The 16,504-nt window shown below is 41.3% G+C and overlaps 1 long non-coding RNA gene and 1 pseudogene across 1 annotated transcript in view; both read right to left on the bottom strand.

The window, feature by feature from the left end:
* Positions 1 to 16,504, bottom strand: part of LOC129632153 (uncharacterized) — a 79,410-nt gene that overhangs the window by 25,130 nt on the left and 37,776 nt on the right. The gene's annotated exons all lie outside the window — the stretch shown is intronic.
* Positions 6,202 to 15,297, bottom strand: LOC129632149 (zinc finger protein 11-like; annotated as a pseudogene).

Consider the following 16,504-nt stretch of genomic DNA (forward strand, 5'->3'; position numbering starts at 1 on the left):
GCTGCGGGTGGATGCCCTTGTGGCCTGATCCTTTCTGTGTGCCCCCCATCCTCACATGGGAGTCTTTCTGTGGCAAGAGCCCTAATGGCTTTTACGTGTCTGATCTGTGCCCACAGAATATTGGTTGGCATAGTCCTCATTTGCCAAAAAAAAAAAAAAAAAAAAGGAGAGACCCTCACCCATTCAAGTGGCAGATACTTTGGGCGCAGTGAGCAGTGGGGCGTTTGGAACACACCAGAGGGTAACCCTGGCCAGCATTCCTCAGTTGCCTCCAGAGCAGTTGCCTTTTGGATGAGGGTCCCTGTGAGAAAGGAGAAGTGAGGGCAGGGGTGGGTTGGGGTGGGGGGGGCAAGAGACTCCAAGTCCCTGAACAAGCCACAAAAATGTCACGGTCTGGGTGCCGGTTGGAAAAGAATTTCCAGACATGAGACAATACGGGTTTGGTTTTTCAGTTTCTGCATTCTAAGACCCTCCTTGGTTTTATCTGCTCTTCACTCTTTGGGTAACCACAACCTTGGCAGAAAGAATCATTTTAACTATTTAGTATATGCTCTGTATCTTTCTGATTGCTTTTATCAGAGTCTTGAAAGTGCAAGAGAAATAACTAAAAATCAGTAATGTTGCTCTTGTACTTTTTGGCACAGATTTTAACAAATAGCCATTAAATAGCAGAGCTTAAACATTATTTCAGTTTATGTACTTCAGACTTTAACTAATAAAACACAGATTCACAGTGACAACTCTAAGAAAAGTTGATAGAAGTTTCTGTAACTGAAAAGAATACTAAAGGCAAGAAAAGCTTTAGTCACTCAGTCTGTCCCATTCTTAGTGACCCCATGGACTCTAACTTGCCAGATTCCTCTGTCCAAGAAATTCCCAAGCAGGAATACTGGAACGGGTAGTCATTCCCTTCCCCAGAAGTTCTTCAGAAAAACAAAGCAAAAAGACAAGAAGAAGAAAAAATTGATCAAGTCATGTTAATATTTTCATACACACAGTTCAGTTCAGTTGCTCAGTCGTATCCCACTCTTTGTGATCCCATGACCAGCACGCCAGGCCTCCCGGTCCATCACCAACTCCCGGAGCCTACTCAAACTCATCTCCACGGAGTACAGACATACACTCAAATGGGGCTATATGCTCATTAGGGGGAAGAGAGAGACATTTTCATGTCACTAAACTCAGGTAATTTTGAATGTAGTAAAATGTACATAATGTTAGAGGATGATATTCGTTACTTGCACTGAGCTGTATTTTAAATTTTAATACAGTTGAGCATAGATTAGGACTAATAAGATTCTTGTAAACATTTTGGAAAATACAAAACTGTGAAGAGACTCTGTGATGTGAGCATGGAGTGTACTGGAAAAGATCAGACCTGGGCTTGGGATGAAAACCACCACTCCCCAAACCCAGCATCTCTGCTAAACACACACGAGTGTTCATTTTCCAAAGCAGAAAGAAAGTAAGAAGACAGGAAGTTACTTCATTAATTGTGATAGTTTAGGCACATCCCTCATTTTTCTTTCCAAGACACTTGTTCAAGTCAAGTGGAAAAAAACAAATTCACAGCATGGGAATCTCACTGAAACACTTAAACCAGTGAACATGAGTCATGGGGTAGAAGTACAGGGAGGTGGTAAAAAGACTGTGTCTGTGATTTGAGCCTGGAGTGTTCTGGAAACATCACACCTGGGCTTGACTGATCATTTCGTCTACCCGGAAAACCCACTATCTATAATCAACACAATGAGTGTTCATTCTCAGAAGCAAAGAGAAACCAAGAAGATGGGGAGTTTCTCCATTAACTATGAGCATTTCCACACATTCCTTATTCCTTTTTTCCACAACCTTGTTTAAAGAGAGAGAGAAGTATGAACTTCATAGTCTCATGATGTCAGAGTGACGTCTCCAGAACCAGTGGACATCAGATGTCACGGTGTAAATGAATCACATGAAATGCACAATCACTGCCTGGGCATTCTGGAATTAACAATGAAATTATAACTTGAATTTAACATTTAAAAATCTCAATTTTATGCAAATTTCATTTCACATATACTTCCCCTGTTTAGTATCCTAATAATGCATTTAAGTAGTAAGACTCAGCAATGCAAAAGACAGCATCTCCTAGTTTTATTTCTGAAAATTTTCTGAAAAACTCTGGTCCTCTGAGTTGAGTCACTGGGCTTCCCAGCTGGCTCAGTGGTAAAGAATCTGCCTGCCAATGCTGGAGATGCAGCTTCAGTCTCGGGGTGGAGAGAATCCCTGGGATGAGGAAATGGGAATCCAATGCAAAATTCTTGCCTGGAAAATCCCATGGACAGAAGAGAGTTGGTTCTTTGTATAATGGCATTCTCAAACTCTGTTTTAAATATCTATATTGCACCCAGGTGCTAAGTCATCACTGCATTTCGCAACATCCCTAAAATCCCAACACCAAACTGCCGGGGTCCCGGCTGATCCAGGGTATTCGAAGGAGAGACGGCTAGGCGACCTATTCAAATGTTAATTAGATATAATAAAGAGGAATAGAATGAGGATAGCTCAGTAGGAAAATTCAGTGGAGAAAAGAAGCTGAGTGGCTTGGTTTACGCGGAAAATCAATATAACCCGTGACACCAGGTTAGCTCTGACCACGGAGGCCGCAGGCGCCCTCTCGAATAGCGGAAGGTGCCCCACCTTAGACACCTTCTCGAGTGGGTCTTAGAAGCCCAGGCAAATAAATGGTCGCAGAGGACATCCACGCTCCAGATGGACACTCAGCTAGAAGTTAAAGGGAAGAATGACATGGGGAGACCAAGCGTTGGTGAGCAAGGCCCATAGCTTTATTTTCAACAGGGGCTTTTATACCCTAAGTTACACATAGAGGACAATAGGGGATGCAAAATCAGCAGTCTTTGATGCTTATCAAAAACCAGGGTTTCTTTCCTGCAGATTTATCGTATACAAATGGTTTAGGTGATTTACATCATCTTCTGGCCAGAGGCCTATTAACATTTTATGACTCTTGACAAGGACTTATCAACAAAGACTTATTTTCTCTAAGAGTAATTATTTTAAGGTTTGGCGCCATCCTCCGAAGATAAGATTACGTTCCTATACGGTGGATGTGTAATGGGTTTACAAAGGAAAGAATTTACTACCTTAAGGGTCTAAAGTTACTAACACCAGGCCACTACTTATTTTTTCTACATACCAACTATATTAATTAATGCACATTCAAGGATACAATTCAGGGGATGTGAAAACTTGGCAACAAACATTGGCTCAACAATGAAATCTTTTACTAGTTTTATTCTGACAGTTTCTAATTCTCTGAGAGGCTCTAAGCTATTTGAATATCTTAAACTTCCCGTGCCTCTGGAGGCTGGGAGACTGTAAACAATCGTATGCATAGCTGTAGGTGTCCGGGTAAACTTGTCAGGCGAGTTAGAGAACCATCTGAGGGGTTTGGATTTAAACACTCCTAATTGCCCAGGAACTTTATTAATTGGAGCTGTAAGTTAACTCTTTGACAGAGAGAGTGAGATGGTGGTGGGGGACAGCCCCCAGTAAAGTCAGAGGCGAGAGCACAAAGCAATAAAGTAGGCAGACTCTGGTTTTTTGGGGGTAGATGCTCGAGAATATCCGGGGACACTCCCGAGGCTCGATCCCGCCTTTGCGTATGCCGAGCCCCCTTCCTCATGACCTTTGTCACGAGTGGAATGTCTCTCGCCGGCTCCCGGCATCAAACCACATCCCAGTGGGAGTGAGGATAGGAGTGACTCCCCATGCTGATCTCTCACAAAAAGAATAGTTTCAACAGTTCAAAGTCCCTGATTCACGTTGAGAATTCATTATGCTCCACAGAAAGCGAGGATGCAGACAATGGAGCAAAGGCTCTGGGACAGAAGGAAGTCTAAAGGGCTGGTCTTCACTATGATAAGAAGAAATGGGAAGAAATAAGATGATGAGATGCCCGGGAAGAAAAACTAGGAGCAGAAAGCTAAAGGCTTGCAGATTCTCATTTGGGCATTTCAGGAGGAAAAGCAGATGCAGCCCCAGACCCAGGACAGGATATTTACCTGAGAAATTGCCATTTCCTCCTCTTCTTCCTCCTGCTCTGTCTTCTCTGGGGATATTACGCTGCAAACGCACTTCTGAAGTTTCAGAAAATACCGTTGAGGGCATCACAATAGCTCTTTAACCTGCAACCAATGCTCCTACAGACAGAAGGGCCTTGAAAAGCTGAGAAGACTGACCTCTCCTGTCCTCTGTCTCAGGAGAGATTCAGGAACAATCAATTCCTACCTGGAGACCAGCCTGTGAACTTATTTCTTGATTGTTCTCTCCCCATAGAGAGCTCCTAACATTCTCCTCACACAGATGATGTGAGCTGACTGCATTTCCCTGTCCAAATCCAGCTAGACCAACCTGTTGCCTCTCCGTGGAGAAAGCCAGGGCTCAGCTCTCACAGATGGATCACGAGGGACTTCCTTAACCAGGGCCTCTGCTTAGAATGCCCTGGAGCACTTCTTAGACACCACAGTGATGCTCCCACAGGACCAACCTAGAACTCTGTTGGGAGGGCATCAGTGAGGTCAGTTCCTGACACTGGTCATGTGATCCTGATGGAAAACCAGATGGAAACTACTTGGGTAAAGATTCTTTCTGAACCATTTCAATGAATACAAATCCCTGGTGGTCAGGTCCCCACTCCAAATAGTTATCAATCTGCAGGTCTACAGTGTGGCCGTTAATGGAGTCATCAGCAAATCCCACTTTTTTCTGATGTTTCTTCTCCCAAACCAACGTTCAGGAGTCCTGAACTCAAAGCCTCACACTCACCACACCTAAGACCTCTCTGTAGGGGAGGATTTCGGGCAGGGATTTCTGAGAGAGGGCAAAGCTAGAATCAGGCAGAGAGAACGCCAGTTCTTGCAGTTTAGCCTGTAGAAGTTACGCTGGGTGAGGTGCTCTGGGATCCCTAGGGTGTGTGTGAATTAACCCATTTAAACCAATACAACAAATCCGGTGAGCACTGTGAGGGTGTCATTGAAGGGGGGCTTGTAAAGTAGACCCTGGAGTTCAGCAAGACTGTTGATCTCAAGGAAGCTGGTCATCTAGACCAGGTGCTCACAGGACTGGCTTTTGTGAGTTCAAGAAACCGCAGGCTGCCTGCTGCCCAGACAGATGCTGAGGCAGCAACAGCATGGACCAGTTTATGGAAATTGTCAACAATATTCATTTTTTGATATAAGGATATGAGATTTGTGACTTTTACAGCTTACCAGACAAAGCCTAGGAAGCACTTAGGAAGCATGGTATACACTAATTCCACGCCTCTTCCAGGAAGACTTTCTAATACGTTTCTGGGTTATCACAGAAGCTGTCTTCATTTCAACATTGTCAAGTAATAATCATGACTTGTGTGTTGATATTATAAAGATACATCAATATTGCAGTGAACTCTCATTGTGTTTTTCTTACAAATCAAGGATATTACTATTGAAACTTTAGAACCAACTTCTATCTGACTTTAATACATGGAAAGATTAAATGATCACTTACATCATGGCAACTTCCAGATATTTCACATCAGTGCCAAACACCTCGATTTAGATGGTCACTGTCCATTTTACATTATGGTATCCTTCATCTTCTAATGGAGGATAGATAGAAATGGTTGCAACACAATATAAAAAGGCTAATCTTTAACAAACCGTAAAAAAACTACGTTTTCCAACACAGTAGAAAGCTTAGTATGGATGGAGTGTTCAATTACATTCATGTAAAAGAATCTAAAATCACGTCATTCTAAACAAGCATACAGATAGCAATCCACTCCAGTACTATTGCCTGGAAAATCCCATAGACACAGGAGCCTGGTAGGCTACAGTCTATGGGGTTGCAAAGTTGGACACAACTGAGCGACTTTACTTTTGCTTTCATACATACATTGCTAAGAATTGTAACTTTCTAACCATCAACCTTCATCTCACGATTCATGCTAATACGTCCATTTTCTATGTGTTTTAACTATGGAGTACTCCCTACAGTCATTGTACTTCAGAGAAACTTCTGAAAACAAGATTGATGACATGCCTTCTATTATGCAATCTCTGATATTTATTTCCATTTAACTTTTGATTAAATACTTTTCTACATATTGGTTACGTCATTTCCATTGGTTTTTTTTTTTTTTTTTTTTCTCTATAAACTCTTGTGTTTTCTGGTGCATGTTTAGGGCAAACCTCTTCCATCACTTGTTCCATTACTAGAATTTCGCTCCAGTGTGTGTTCTCAGATGTTTAGTGAGATAAGCACTCTGACTACAGGCTTTGCCACATTCAGTACATTCATAAGGTCGCTCTCCAGTATGCATTCGCCGATGTTGAGTAAGAGCAGAGTTGTAACCAAAGACTTCGCCATATTCAGTACATTTATATGGTCTCTCTCCAGTATGCATGCGCCGATGCTCAGTAAGATTATAACGCGTAATAAAGGCCTTGCGACATTCTGTCCATTTATAACGTCTATCCCCGGTATGAATTGGGTGATGTTGAAAAAGGGCTGAACTCCTAATAAAGGCTTTGCCACATTCTTTACATTTGTATGGTTTTTCACCAAATGGATTCGATGATGTCGAGTAAGAATTGAGCAATGATGAAAAGCTTTGTTACATTCTTTACCTATATCAGGCTTCTCTCCAGTATGGATTTGCTGATGAGAGGTTAGATCTGAGTAACAGATAAAGGCTTTGCTCATTCTGTACATTTATAAGGTTTCACTCCAGTATGAATTTGCAAATGTTGAGTAAGATGTGAGTTGTAAGTCAAGGCTTTGCCACATTCTGAATATTTATAAGATTTCTCTCCAGAGTGAATTCGCTGATGTCCAGGAAGAAATAAGGAATGACAAAGGCTTTGTTACATTCTTTACATATATAAGGTTTCTCTCCAGTATGAATTCGCTGATGTTGAATAAGGTCTGAGTTGCAAGTAAAGGCTATGCTACATTCTGTACATGTATAAGGTGTCTCTCCAGCATGAATTCACTGATGTTGAATAAGGCCTGAGTTGTAAGTAAAGGCTTTGCTACATTCTGTACATTTATAAGGTTTCTCTCCAGCATGAATTCGCTGATGTTTAATAAGGTTTGACTGGTAAGTAAAGGCTTTGCCATATTCTGTACATTTATATGGTTTCTCCCTAGTGTGAATTCGCTGATGTTGAGTAAGAAATGAGGAACGATGAAAGGCTTTGTTACATTCTTTACATATATAAGGTTTCTCTGCAGTATGAATTCGCTGATGTTGAATAAGGCTTGAGTTGCAAGTAAAAGCTTTGCTACATTCTGTACATTTATAAGGTTTCTCTCCAGTATGAATTCCCCAATGTTGAATAAGGCATGAGTTGTAAGCAAAGGCTTTGCTACATTCTGTACATTTATAAGGTTTCTCTCCAGTATGAATTTGCCGATGTTGAATAAGGCTTGAGTTGTAAGTAAAGGCTTTGCCACATACTGTACATTTATAAGGTTTCTCTCCAGTGTGAATTCTCTGATGTGGAGTAAGAAATGAGGAATGATGAAAGGCTTTGTGACATTCTTTACATATATAAGGTTTCTCTCCAGTATGATTTCGCCAATGTTGAATAGGAAGTGAGTTTTAAGTAAAGGCTTTGCTATATTCTGTACATTTATAAGGTTTCTCTCCAGTATGAATTTGCCGATGTTTAATAAGAACTGAGTTGTAAGCAAAGGCTTTGCTACATCCTGTACATTTATAAGGTTTCTCTCCAGCATGAATTTGCTGATGTTGAAAAAGGTGTGAGTTGTAAGTAAAGGCTTTGCTACATTCTGTACATTTATAAGGTTTCTCTCCATCATGAATTCACTGACGTTGAATGAGGCTTGAGTTTTAGTAAAGGCTTTGCTACATTCTGTACATTTATAAGGTTTCTATCGAGCATGAATTCTCTGATGTTGAATAAGGTTTGACTTGTAAGTACAGGCTTTGCCACATTCTGTACATTCATACGGTTTCTGTCCAGTGTGAATTTGCTGATGTTGAGTAAGAAATGAGGAACGATGAAAGGCTTTGTTACATTCTTTACATATATAAGGTTTCTCTCCAGTATGAATTCGCTGATGTTCAATACGGTCTGAATTATAAGTAAAGGCTTTGCTACATTCTGTACATTTATAAGGTTTCTCTCCAGTATGAGTTCGCCGATGTTGAATAAGGCATGAGTTGTAAGCAAAGGCTTTGCTACATTCTGTACATTTATAAGGTTTCTCTCCAGTATGAGTTCGCCGATGTTGAATAAGGCATGAGTTGTAAGCAAAGGCTTTGCTACATTCTGTACATTTATAAGGTTTCTCTCCAGTATGAATTCGCTGATGTTCAGAAAGAAATGAGGAACGACGAAAGGCTTTGTTACATTCTTTACATATATAAGGTTTCTCTCCAGTATGAATTCGCTGATGTTCAATAAGGTCTGAGTTGCAAGTAAAGGCTTTGCTACATTCTGTACATTTATAAGGCTTCTCTCCAGTATGAATTCGCCGATGTTGAATAAGAAGTGAGTTGTAAGTAAAGGCTTTGCTACATTCTGTACATTTATAAGGTTTCTCTCCAGCATGAATTTGCTGATGTTTAATAAGGCCTGAGTTGTAAGTAAAGGCTTTGCCACATACTGTGCATTTATAAGGTTTCTCTCCAGTGTGAATTCTCTGATGTTGAGTAAGAAATGAGGAACGACGAAAGGCTTTGTTACATTCTTTGCATATATAAGGTTTCTCTCCAGTATGAATTCGCTGATGTTCAATAAGGTCTGAGTTGCAGGTAAAGGCTTTGCTACATTCTGTACATTTATAAGGTTTCTCTCCAGTATGAATTCGCCGATGTTGAATAAGAAGTGAGTTGTAAGTAAAGGCTTTGCTACATTCTGTACATTTATAAGGTTTCTCTCCAGCATGAATTTGCTGATGTTTAATAAGGCTTGAGTTGTAAGTAAAGGCTTTGCCACATACTGTACATTTATAAGGTTTCTCTCCAGCGTGAATTCTCTGATGTTGAGTAAGAAATGAGGAACGACGAAAGGCTTTGTTACATTCTATACATATATAAGGTTTCTCTCCAGCATGAATTCGCTGATGTTGAGTAAGAAGTGAGTGACAGTTAAATGCTCTGCAACATTCTGTACATTTGAAAGGTTTCCTTCCTGTATGAATTCTCCTATGTCTACTTAGATTGGATGACTTACTAAATATTTTCTCACCTATCTTACACTTGTTTTCTTTCTGTGGATTCTGAACAGCATCCTGTTGAGTAAGTTCTGAACAGTGATTAGAAACCTTACCATATTCACTACAAGTCCTGTCTCCAGTACAAGTACTCTTATCTAGAGAAAAACCTGACATTTGATCAAAGGTATTTCTACTATTATTAGTTTTTGAATCCTTGTTTGAAGATTCAGGTCCCTGATGTTTCTTAACGTTTGAGTCTCCTTCAAATGTATACCTAGTTTCATTGCTGGAATATCTTCTCAGTCCGCCATAAATACTCTTGTAATTATTGGAGCTGGGGCTCTTACTTAAGGTCTGACTCATTTTATTATACATGGAAAGCTGTTGTGTATTAACCATACCACAATATGTATTGAACAATGATGGTTGGATTGCATCTCTTCCATTATCATCAACATTACACATCTTGGAATGGATAGAAGATATCTGTTGGGGGAAGAACTGTCTTTCATTTACCCTGGTATATTCCCAATCCGTCATTAAATTTAAGTTTTTGAGGTGAAATATTTGATACATTCCTAGGTTTACTTTTCGGAATACATCTTCCAATGCTGGATTCTTTGGCATCAAATCCTGGGTGTCCTGTGGAGACATAGCTGAAAGATACCAAATAACAAGTAATTTTACCTGCTATTCCTAGTGAATATCTTTAAAGATTTACAGAAAATTGATGACCATAGCTAGTTTAAAAATACAATGGAGATGGAAGGATCAAGATGCCAGAGGCTTAGGCAGACGTGGAGCTCATCTCTCTCTCCACAAATGAATCAGAAATGGGAACAATTCTCACAGAGCCCAGCTGAACACTAGCGGAGGCCCTTGGAAATCTGAAAGGAAAAGAAAGATTCCTGCTCTGTAGGGTAGGACAAAAGAAAGAAGAAGGAAAAAGAAGAGGAGAGGAAGTGGGTTGGGGCCTGCAACCCTGCAGGGAGATGAAAGTGAGGAGATGTCTCCATATTCAAGGAATCCCCTCACTGGGGGAGCTCAATTTGGACAGAAGAGCCTCATTCTCTGTGGGAAGAGAACATGGCAAACAGTGCGTGGCAGCAGGACAGAGTGAGACCTGCACACAGGGTTCTGACCCCAGCCCTGCCCACCCAGCCTTAGCGGCATGTCCAGTAATGCAGACAAGGGCTGGGTGCTGAAATGTGGGGTTTGGAGAGCAGACCCAGGCAGAGGACTGCGGTGTGCTGTGAGGAGACATACTGAGGGGACGGGAGAGAGGGAGGAGGTCTATAAACAGGATGCTTGTGGAGGAAGCGTGAACCACTACAGAGAAAGTGTCATTGTTGAGTGATGCCCAGAGAATGAGCCAGCTGCATCCTTTGTCCCTTATGCCTGCCCCTGCTGTCCAAGGACTATGAAGAACTCTACACAGCCTGGGATCATTTGAGCCCCCAGCCATGGCCTCCCCCATCAACCTCCTCCACAATCAGCAGAATCCTGAGCTCTGGGGCAGCCTCAGGAGAAGACACCTGTGAGTTGGCCACATGCACAGATGGAGCAGAAAGCACAGGTGAATGCCAGCAATAAAGAAGAAAAGCTGAAAACTCTCCTTGCAGCAACACAAGCCACGGTATTATACCCATGACCAGCTTTGTAACCTCAGCCCCTACAGAGCATCTGAACCAACAACCAAGGGCTCTCTCATTCACGGCAGGTATAGCTTTAGTAGCTGTAGACTTTGTGGGCTCCTATCCAAGGGGGCTGGGCCAGGACAGAGCCTGAGCTTCTCCATAGCACTACAGCGGGTCCAGCTCCATGCTGAATGCAATCCCAGAACCTGACTTCACTGAATCTATGCTGGTGACCTTGTGAAAACAACAGCTGAGAGACACCAGGGCCGTGTGCCATCATGCCCATGGTTAAGGTGGGGCCAAGAGCAGTGCTAGCACCTCATAACATGAGAGCTTGCAGAACGCATGAGAGAGGACACCAGAGCACACCCTGAGGGGAACATTCCTAGAGGAGTAATATTCAGTGACTTCTCTCCCAGTGGGTGTGCCCCAATCCCACCTGCCTGGCACCACAGATCAGAATCACAGCAAAGACTCAGATCTGGGAGCTCTATTCCACCATGCAGGGAGCAGACACCACCAGAGGGCACTAACAACCACAGAACAAGGGGGAAACAGCCCTGAATATCCAGGGCAGGCTCTGGTCACAGTTAACAGCAATCAGAGCACAGATCAAGAGAGGACAAGGGCACAAACCTCTGGACCAACCTCACCCACCAAGGTGCAGCTATCAGAAGGAAGATTAACTAGGTGGCTGCATGCTTCAAAACAAAGACCACATACAGAACGCAGGACAACATGAGATGGCAAAGACATACGATATAGGGGAAGAAACAAGATAAAACCCTCCAAAGACCACTGAATTAAGAGGTGATAGGCAATCTAATGATTACTTCTTGCTTTTAGTCATCTTAAGTGGAGACACTAAACACTTTCACAAATCCTAGATGCCTAGTAATTCTTAAATCCACTTCTTGCCACACATGTTTCTGAGAATGTTCTATTAGCTGTTTCAATCTAAGAAGCATAAATGATAGTGACAGAGAACTAGTCAGAAACTGAGGACACATAAGACAGTGTCCAAGGAAGCTGAATACAAATAAGATAAACTTAATAAAGTACTAGTTTTAAGAAATTAAATAAGAGAGACTTTAAAACTATGATTGAAAGAGGGAACTCTACTCATTGCTCTGTGGAGACCTAAATGGGAAGGAATCAATAGGAAGGTAAAGACTAGAGATCTCTTTTAAGAATATTTCATGCAAACATGGGCTCGATAAAGGACAGCAACAGGATGGACCTAAAAGGAGAAGATATTAAGAGAAGTTGGCAAGAATATATGGAAGAACTATACAAAAAAGATCTTAATGACCGAGATAACCACGATGGTGTGGTCCCTCACCTAGTAACAGACATCCTGGCATCCAAAGTAAAGTCGGCCTTAGAAGGCATGAGGACCAACAAACCTAGTGCAGGTGATGGAACTCCAGCTGACCTATTTCAAGTCCTAAAAGATGATAATGCTAAAGTTCTGCACTCGATAAGCCAGCAAATTTGGAAAACTCAGCAGTGGCCTCAGGACGGAAAAAGGTCAGTTTTCATTCCAATCACAAAGAAAAGCAATGCCAAAGAACGCTCAAACTACTACACAATTTCCCTCATTTCCAACAATAGCAAAGGCTCCAAATTCTCCAAGCCAGGCTTTAACAGTACGTAAACCGACAGCTTCCAGATGTTCAAGCTGGACTTAGAAACGGCAGAGGAACCAGAGATCAAATTGCCAACATGCCTGGGATCATATAAAAAGCGAGAGATTTCTGGAGAAACGACGACATCTGCTTTATTGACTATATCACAGCCTTTGATTGTGTGGACAAGAAACTGTGAAAAATTCTTAAAGAGATGGGAACACCAGACTACCTTACCTGCCTCCTGAGAAATCTCTATGCATGTCAACAAGCAACAGTGAGAACTGGACATGTGACAACGGACTGATTCCAAATTGGGAAAGGAGTACGTCAAGGCTCTACATTGTCAGCCTGCTCATTTAATGTATATGCACGGTACATATTGGGACATACTGGGATGGATGAAGCACAAATTGGAATCATGATTTCAGGGAGAAATATCCATAATCTCAGATACACAGATGACACCACCCTTAGAGCAGAAAGCCAAAAGGAACTGAGGAGTCTCTTAATGAAACTGAAAGAAGAGCCTGAAAAAGCTGGCTTCAAACTCAATCTTCAAAAAACAAAGATCATGGCACCGGTCAGATCGTTTCATGGCAAATAGTGGGAGAAACAGTGGAAACAGTGAGAAACTTTATTTTTGGGGGGTTCCAACATCACTGCAGATGGTGACTACCGCCATGAAAGTAAAAGATCCTTGCTCCTTGGAAGAAAAGCTATGACCAACCTAGGCAGCAAATTAAAAACCAGAAACACTACTTTGCTGACAAAGGTCCATCCAGTCAAAGCTATGGTTTTTCCAGTAGTCATTTACGGATGTGAGAGTTGGACCATGAAGAAAGCTGACTGCTGAAGAATTGATGCCTTTGAACTCTGCTATTGGAGAAGACTCTTGAGAGTCCCTTGGACTGCAAGAAGATCACACCACTCCATTCTAAAGGAAATCAGTCCTCAATATTCATTGGAAGGACATAGTGAAGCCGAAGTTCTGATACTCTGGCCACCTGATATGAAGAAGTGACCCACTGAGAAAGACCCTGATGCTGGGAAAGATTGAAGATGAGAGGAGAAGTGGACGACAGAGGGTGAGATGGTTGCATCGCATCACTGACTCGATGGACATGAGTTTGAGAAGGCTCTGGGAGTTAGTGATGGGCAGGGAAGCCTGGCCTGCTGCAGACCATGGATCGCAGACTCAGAACTGAACTGACTGATATGTATAATTGATGCTCTTTGCTGTATAGGAGTACAAAATTGGAAAACAGCTATATTCCAATTAGAACTTTTAATAAAGATTTCTTTATATAATCTAAAAATTGTCATAGTTTGAATCAACCATTAATAATGTAGTGGAAAATGTGCTAAGATTTTATGTCCATTTATTTTAAAATTCTATGAGGTAATAAAACACAATAAAGTATTTTAGCACATTAGAATTGGGGCAAATACACTAAAGATATTTAGTATGAGATCATATAAGGTAAAGAGAAACTTTCAAGTCAACCTGAGATGTGCATTGTTTCATTTTCACCAGGTTTTGCTTTCTGCAGTGAAAAATTACTTGAATTTGAAATTTACTTAGAAAGTCCTCTGGGTCGCTCCCAGTAGATAGGAAGTTATAAATCAGAGAACAAAAACCCGTCCCTAGTATTCCTGGAAATTTGGTAGTTTGTCTACCACTCCACTCACACATTTCTGTCTAGAGATAGAAGGAAACTTTAAAAGGACTGTCATACAGTTACTCAGAAATGGGCAGAGTTTTCCTAGGGCCCCCAAGAAATCGAAGAGCAATGAATGAATGCAGTTTGTCAGAAGCCAAGAGGAGACTTTTAGGTCACACTGTGATGGAGAAAAGTAATCACTGGAGATAAATTCATGAAGATTTCAGAAAGAGAGAATGGGGCAGGTGATACATTTCTATCACAGTAGCAGAACCAACCCAGGTTTTCAAAAACCATTTCCATTGAAGCAAATCTCCCAACATCACGTGATGAAGGATGAGTTCCTTGCTGCTCCTTGGACCTCTCATCTGAGTCATCATCTCCAGCCATTCATACCTACCTGGGTAAATGGCTGTTGCCTCCATTCTCCTCATATTCCTGGGATCCTTCAATAGCTCCAGAAAGGTGACCAGGTCCACCTTAGAGAGAAGCCCTGGTGATCAGAGAAAGGAGTATTTGTGTTGTTAGATTCATCAGTATCGAATCCAATATGTATTCAGGTGAGACGAAAATGCATTTTCTTCTAGAAAACGATTTCCTGAAATACTTTATTCAAAGCTGCTGTACAATACTAACACACACCTAACAATCAGGTCCTGAGATTCTGGTCAAGTAGTACTAAGGCAAAAGTAAGTAGTGTCAATGTGAGATTAAGAGAGGGTGCAACTATTTAATACCACAGAACTTACACAATTACCACTAAGCTAGAATGAAGGATGCAGAGTACATCAAGGAAGAAAAACATCACCAGCACAACGATTCATCATGAAGCCTTTCTTTCTAAACTCAGAAATAACCTATTATCCCCTAGACAGCACAGATCTGAAAATACTGTGGGAAGCAGAAAATTTCAGAAGACATTCTAGAAATGACAGAACAAAAACAAAGTGGGTAGATAAGGGATTCTGGAAGGCAGTTATCCTCACCCAAGGAGGCCAGGTTCCTGTAGTTCTCTACCATCACGTCCCTGTACAATTTCCGCTGACTGGGGTCCAGGCATTCCCACTCCTCTTGAGTGAAGTCTATGGCCACATCCTGAAACATTAGCCGTCCCTGAAATACAAAGTACAGATGCCAATAGGCCGTGGGAAGTCTTCCTAATGTGATCCAAGATGAAAACGGCAAGTTCAGAGACCTGGTCGTGATTTGGTGGCTTGGCTGGTATTATAAAATATATTTTTTTACACAGTTTTCCTATTTACCCAATTTCTAATGTGAAGAAAGGAGGATGAGTTATGATCCACAAGCCATTAGAGAAACTATTCTCATCTGAAAGAGCAATTATAAAATAAGCAGGGCCACAGTAGCATATTTATTCCGTGATTCAGGAGCAGACCACGGCCATGTTTTAAGGCATCAGGATGGCAAAAGTCTAACCATGAGGGGTTACTTTTGGAGAAGATGAATAAGCTTTGTCTACATGTACCATAACCTTAAGTAACGCTTATTTACTTTACCAAAGTAACAAAAGATTTTAAAAATGAAAGTAAATCACTTAAAGGCAAAGAAATTCATAATCTCTTCTTGAAAGCTGCATTCTAAGAAAACTTTGTTGTATTAACATAGAGATTAGACTAAATTCCAGTCTGCTACCAGCTTACCAGATAGCAAACAAAAGCTGTTTATCGGTTAACCTTAGAAAAATCTTTTCCATAAATCATGAAGTAGCAGTATTTTTCCAAAGGCATCAGAGTGAAACCATAGAAGGCATGTTTAAATCTGATTAAACTGCAATTGACCGTGTAGCCTGGTCAGTGCTGTGACTTGTAACACTTTAACAGGATAAGTAGAATTATAGTTGACCTGATTTTATTAGGGCGTATCAGATCTATATGAACTCCACATAATTTTAGGATATCTATATTGGTAAAATCCACCATACACTATAATCTGAGAATATTTACACCCACTCAACAGGACTTCCCATGTAACTTTACATGTCCAATGAACCCAGGTAGTTTAATAGCTCCCTGGGATGTCTCAGGGGCCCTCTGAAGCATTTGAAAGTCAGCTAGAAGTCAAATCATTTAGGAAGCTTTGTGGACAAATATCAAAAGGGGTTATTATAACAATCTGTCAGATAAGATCTGAGTAACAGGCAAATTTGGCCTTGGAATACGGAATGAAGCACGGCGAAGACTAATAGAGTTTTGCCAAGAAAATGCACTGGTCATAACAAACACCATCTTCCAACAACACAAGAGAAGACTTTACATATGGACATCACCAGATGGGCAACACCGAAATCTGATTGATTATATTCTTTGCAGCCAAAGATGGA

Source organism: Bubalus kerabau, chromosome 17 (assembly GCF_029407905.1).
Source record: "Bubalus kerabau isolate K-KA32 ecotype Philippines breed swamp buffalo chromosome 17, PCC_UOA_SB_1v2, whole genome shotgun sequence".
Classification (NCBI taxonomy): Eukaryota; Metazoa; Chordata; class Mammalia; order Artiodactyla; family Bovidae; genus Bubalus; species Bubalus kerabau.